The sequence below is a fragment of the Rhincodon typus genome, chromosome 19 (genome assembly GCF_021869965.1).
Source record: "Rhincodon typus isolate 14 chromosome 19, sRhiTyp1.1, whole genome shotgun sequence".
NCBI lineage: Eukaryota > Metazoa > Chordata > Chondrichthyes > Orectolobiformes > Rhincodontidae > Rhincodon > Rhincodon typus.
In genome coordinates this window covers 13,046,325-13,053,183 of record NC_063350.1, presented here as the reverse complement: position 1 = coordinate 13,053,183, position 6,859 = coordinate 13,046,325, and positions in this window count along the sequence as shown.

Sequence of the window (6,859 nt, the reverse complement as noted above, 5' to 3'; positions counted from 1 at the left end):
AGATTGTGGAGATAGGTTGGAACAAGGCTGTGGAGGAATTTGAGAACAAGAATAGGAATTCTCAAGATGTTGCTTGACTGGCAAAGATATTAGGGAGAGAGTTCAGAGTTAAGGTACTTGGCAGCTGAAAGCACTCCAATTGTGGAGTAATTAAATTGGGTATGTTCAAGTAGCCAGAATTGGAGTTATGCGGATATTTGAGAGCTACAAGGTTAGAAGAGGTAACAAAGGTCAGGAGGATTGAGACCATGGAAGTGCTTGGAAACACAGATGAAAATTTTAAAAATTGTCAAATTGCTAAAGATGTAGCCAGTATAGATCATTGAGCAGAAGATTGATGGATTAATGGGACTTGGTGTTAATTAGGACATAGGAGTCAAACTTTGGACATTCTCAAATTTGCAGTGAACGTGGAAGGGCAGACAGAAGCAAATGGAATAGAGACGAATAGAGGTGGCAAAGGCATGAGTCTTACAACAGCAGTTGAGCTGAGGCAGGGTTGCAGTCAGGTGACATTACGGAGGTGGAAAGAGATTATCTCAGTGATGGTGCAGATATGAGATAGGAAGCTCAACTCGGTGTCAAATTTAACTTCAGCATTGCAAACCTTTGTTTCAGCCTCCAAACAGTTTCAAGTATGGAATTTGTGCAAGGATGTGTGAAGACAAGAAATTTTTGCCTATCCACTACTGGTATTTTGACCATTTAGAAGCAGTGGAATGGACCAGAAACATAGAGGTGAGGTACAGCTTGATATTATCAGTGTACATGTAGAAGCATTTAAACATTTAAGTTGGAACTAACAACTGGGAGAAATGTTAAATGAACTACTTACTCATTAAACACCAATTTATTCCACTGCCCACCATCATGAGGAGTTCCAATGTTTTTCACCAGAGTAGCTCACAATTGCTGGCCAGTTCTGTGACACTGCAGCATAATCACAGGAACTAGTTCAGACTTGAAGGAGCAAGAAATACAGGTTTCTTCTTGAATGCCCACTGTATGTGAGAGAATTAAATATGTATGTTGGAAGTTCTGTGAATCTTGACATACTTATTTCCCAGTAAAGCTTTCCATCCAGAAGTAATTTCTAGCATGTTACACCCAGAAAACTGAAACCTCTGGGCAGATCAGACCCAAAGTAGCACAAACTGTAATCAAGGAAGCATAGAGAACATGGCTATGATCACAGTTTCTGCAAATAAAACTCAATTGTGTCCCTAATTGTTCATGGACTTAATTTAAGGAGGGAGATTTAAAAAAAACTGCAGACAAAAGAGGTTTGAAGCAAAAACACAAAGTGTTGGAAAGACACAACAAGGTTCCATATTAACTCTAAAGATAATACTGGGTTAATGTGTTGAAACTCAATCAATAAGCTGCTTTTCCTCTCTTTGTAGGTGATAACTGACTTCCTGTACATCTTCAACTTATTTAGCTTTTTTTAAAAATAAGAAGATTGTAAATCTATTCTTTCCAATAATTGTATACTCTGGGAGTGTATATTGGAAAAATACATGGGAAGCAAGTCATTATCTTCATAATTTAAAGAAAGAAACAATGATTTTCATTTATATAGTACCGTTTACCATCTCAGAATTTCTCAAACTGATTTACAATCAATGAGATAGTTTGGAATTGCAGCCAGTAGCCGCTGTTGTAATATGTGATATGTTGCAGCCAATTTGTGCAAAGCAAGATAGAGCAAGACTCCACAAGCAGCAATGTGATTGTGACCAAATAATATGTCCTAGTGTGATGGTGCTTAAAAGTTAAGTATTGGGCAGGATGCTGGGTGAGAATGTAGGGCCATGGGATTTTTTTACATTCATTCAGGAGGACAGACAAGGCTTCGGTTTAACATCTGATGTAACAGACAGCAACTTTGACACTGCCACACTCCCTCAGTACAGCACTGAAGTGTGAGCCTTATGTTAGTGTGAGCCGTGAATTAGAACTCGCTCCCATGACCTTTGATCTCGACTTGAGAACTCTAAACTGAACGAAGGCTGAAAATATTATTAGTTTTCTGATATGTTCTGCTTGCAAATGAGACAATTAGGAATATTTAGCCTTCCAATTTCTTAAAATCAAAACCGAAAATTATTTAGAGATGGCACAGGATAATACCAGGGATGATGGAATTCTGTCATGCGGAGGAAGGAGAAGTTGGGATTGTGCTCCTCACAATGGAGAATATTTAGGGAAACCTTACAGACGAACCAGAGATACACAAGTTTTTGAAAAGCACAAGAAACAGTTTCCTTTCGGAAGTCAAGTTGTAACCAGAGGTAGCATTTTAAATAATTGATAAAGGACGACAAGCGAATTGAAGACAAATTGTTTTGCTCAGAATCCTGTTATTATGTTTGATACACTACCTGAAAAAATAGTGGAAGCAACTTCTAGAGGAATTTTCAAAATACAATGGGACATGTACTTGTAGGGAACTGATTTGCAGGATTGTAGGGAGAGATCTGGGGTCTGAAACTAAATCGGACACCCTCTTCTAAAGAGCTGGCAGCAGTTCAAAAGGCCAGCTGGCTGGTTTCTTTGCTGTGAAATATGATTCAATAATTTCATTTTAAAATGTAGCAGAAAGAGAATGCAAATTGTTCTGGTCAGAAGCCAAGTGGAAAAGAAACTGAAAATCAAGACGGTTTTGCCTATTGTTATTCTTATTCTGTGCCCTTCTTGTTTCAAATCTCATCAGCAACCCCATCAAGCAATTGAGAGGGTGCCAGCTGAACTTTCTCAGCAGTTGCTTAAGGATTGTCTCTTCTGCAGAGTTCCCAATAACCCCGTCCTCCCATTTTGCGCAACCACAAGGGTTTACTTATAAGTGAGAGACTGTACAAGGACGACTGTAGTTAAGTAGCAACAATAGCCTCTGAGCCTGTGGAAAAGTTATATGCATGGGGACCTCATAATTACTGAGGTTAGGGTGCAGTTAATTTATGTATTTCCATGAAATCTGGCTTCATCTGGCATTTTCAGGTCCATCTGTAATGCCCACCTGACCTAGTCATAAGGAATCAAGGGTTCCGCTTAATTTGCCAAAAATATTTGGCAAGATACATTTCTGATTTTTGGCCATAAAAATTGGATTCTGGAGAGCCCATTTTCTTTGGTGATTTTTTTTCAGGTCCAAAGTGGTATTCATGTTGTGCATGGAAAATTCTGGGCTATGGCACTGGAGGCCATTATGAGTAGGTTCCTACTCTGTGCACTGGGAGCAGAGTAGATAGATCAGGACTTCAGCCATCACATAATGCTGACTTTACACCAGTGGAGCCATGTTTGACCTCAACACTACAGCTAATACTTTCTTTTAACCTCGCATAGTTGATCATAAGTTCAGCAGCAGGAACAGTTCCCCAGAAGTGCTTTTTAAAGGAACCATCAAGTAACTTCAAGTTAGTTGCTAATATGTTTCCACTAGTTGTTGCTGAGTTAGTAGAAGTGTTTGGAGGTTGCACTTCTACATAAAATTGGGATCAAGCTGACAGGTGCGGTGTATCATCTGGTGACCTTTGCTCTCAGTTCGAGCATCTTGGTCATTGGTCTTTCGTATGAGGCATTAAAGAAAGGCTCTATCTGTTCTCTAAGGTTGATGTAAAAGTCCTATGACACTATTTTGAAGAACATTAACAGAGTTGTCTCTGCTGTCCTGGCCATTATTGTACTCTCAAGCAATCTAAAAGAGATTGTTATCCCATTGTGACATTGCTGTTTGTGGGACCTTTCTATGTACAGATTGGCTTTTTTTTTCATTAGTTAATGGGATTAGGTATCACTGTCTGGTCCAGCATTTATTGCCCATTCCTTATTGCCCTGGAGAAAGTGGCAGTGAGCTGCCTTCTTGACATGCAGAAATTCTTTTGTGAAGCTGATAGTTGATTTGTAAGGATGTAGTCTTTGAAGATGCATCACTGACCTTGACTACTTGTGTAAGATCACTAAAGTCTTTGTGGCACTGCATCTGGATCCTCGCAACTATACCACTGGTATATACCGTGATGACTACCAGCTTCCATTACCTTTGCAATATCTCAGAGACAGCAAGAACTGCAGACGCTGGATTCAGAGTCAATACAGTATGGAGCTGGTCAGGACTGATGAAAGGTGTTAACCCAAAACATCGACTTTCCTGCTCCCCTGATGCTGCCTGACCTGCAGCTCCACACCGTTATTGACACCACTTTTGCAATGTCTGTCTGGAGGGATTCTTGGTCCCTATTGGGGAAAGCATTATCTCTTTTCTTGTCCATCTCCTATGACCAGACCTTGATTGGTACATTGCAGAATCTGGGAGCACACCCTCTGTCTTGTGCTTACTTTCAGAGTTCTTCCTGCTTGAATGCTGTTTCAAAGCCAATTCCGGTGCCTGCTAGAGTCAAATCACAGCTTCTGTTTGAGAGCTGCACACTAACTCTAAGTGTTGTAGTCTAATTTTAAGTGGTGCTGGCCTCACATGATTTTATGACCAATGCTGACTGCATCTGCTGCAATCATTGCAAAGAGCAGAATGCATGAAGAATGCATGATGCATGATTTACCTGCTGCATGCCTGGGAAGGAATGGCCACAGGTAAATCGTACATTGCAATATCTACACCTGGTGTTCATTGTTGAATTTCACAGCCTTGGCTCCACATTGCTGTTACATTTGCACTATAATATGCAAGTGTAAACCTTATTTACAAAATTATGTTCCTCTCTTGTTGAAGCACTGACTTTGAGTTTGTGCATTTAACATAGCCCACTGATTATTACAGGTTATGCTTTCTCATTGGTGTCTTTATCCAATGTAATCCACTGACTCACAAACTCCATAAGACCCATGAATGAAGTGGAACCTGTGGCTTTATTTTTCGCTGTAGTTGGATTCATCCTGTGTAGGTCTAACAATTAAGCCAAAACATAATTATTGTTTACTGGAAAATGTATGGGATACACTATTATTCGTTGATGCCTGTGATAATGAAAATTGTTATATTATCAAGCTATCTCCTATCAGATTGAAGTATCATTTCAAATTGATTTAACGTTAGAATAACACACAGGACAGAATGAGAATCATTCCACAATGGTTAGTAGGCATTTTTTTAGAAACTAGTTTACGTATTAGTTTCTTTGGACAAGTGAGTTAACTCTTTTCTTTGCTACATAATTTCATTCTATTTTACAATGCAGTGCAGAGTTTTGAGCATCCCATGTATCGTGCATATTTCCCAGATCTGAAAATTAGCAGTCAGAGATCTGATATTTAATCTCTGAAATGTCTTTGATGTGAAGCCATTTCATTTCGAAGTGGTTGAGTCAATAAATTGTTAACAAGCTTCGCACCTTCCCTAATAATAGGATAATGGCTTGTGGCTGTTCACTAGTTTCCCAGCACGGTGGCCTGGTCAATTTGATTGTCGGCAGTAAAATCTTCATCTCACATTCAGTAATATTTTAAATGTATCCTGTCAAAGTAACATAATCTCAAAAAATTTGTGAATAGAAAACATTTGCTGTCAGCCTAGCTGTAAGGATAACCTCCGTTTTAGTCATTAACTTGCTTGAAGCAAATTAATACTGAAAACAGAAAAGCCTTTTAGTCTGGTTCTTCAGCCTCACTGTCCTTGGGATAGAGTAAATGCGTGCATGTGTCAGTGTAAAACATTTCAGTTCATTAAAATGTGGTCCTTGGACACCAAGGATATTGTGTATTTTGGAGGTATTCAGAATTATAGTAATGGTATTTAGTACAAAATGTACCATGGAAAGGATAGCAGCCAAGACCATTTGCCTCAAGATAGCCTTATAAGTGAGGATAGCATAATGAGGATAGGATGTACCAACCTGGTTATATTGCTGTTGCTGTGTTCGCACAACATGGTTTTCATGTCACATCGACACAGAAATTGCCGTACAGTTGGCTTTAAGACACGATTTGAGTTGTTGTGCATTTTATTCTCCATGTTGTTTGAATGCACCTTCAGAATAAAGTTCACATCACACTGCAGCCAACAGAAAACCATATTTTAAAACTTCAAGAAGTCTCCTGAAAATCTTTCACATTCCAAAGGCAGCAAGGAGTTGAGAGAGCAGTTGATTTTTCATGAAGAGTTTCTTGACCAAAATTTGATTTTCTCATGTACATGTCCATAAGGGAGACCAACCATATTGAGATCATATTATAAATGAGGATGTTCATAGGTGTCTAGGTATAGCAAAGGCAAATGCAACAAAGTGATAGTACTGAGGACAACAGCAGTTGTTTAAAAATCTCTCATTTTGAATTGAAACCTATAGCAAGGCTGACTTTGGATGATTGGTATCAGCAGTGAGATACCACCACCACCCTTTAACTTCCCTGAGTTATGCTCCCATTGAAATCCATCACGAATGGTGTTTCCAAAGGTTGCCTAGCTGAGCAGCCTTGAAGGGCTGGATGGACTAATCCTACTATTTCTCTAAGTTCTGCGCCCGCGTTGCTTGTTTCTCTTGTCTAAATTCAAAATGACTTAGATGATGTCTGATAAGTAGCTTTTAATCATCTGACACAGACAGTTTGGATACTGGAGGTAAGCCCCTTTCAAAATGGAGCTAACCATATCATGAGTGATATTGGTGTAGTAAAGCTGTCCAGACCTTTACATCAACACAATAAATAGGAACAGGGGTGACCATATTGCTGCTAGGCCATTAATGACTGATTTTGCGCTGAACTTTCCCGTACAATCCCCAAAATCCCTTGATTCTCACAGAAGGCAAACATTTGTCCGTCTCAGACTTATATATATATATATTTTCAGCGGTGGAGCATCCAAAGGCAGTCTGGAGCATAGAAATCCAAAAATTCACAA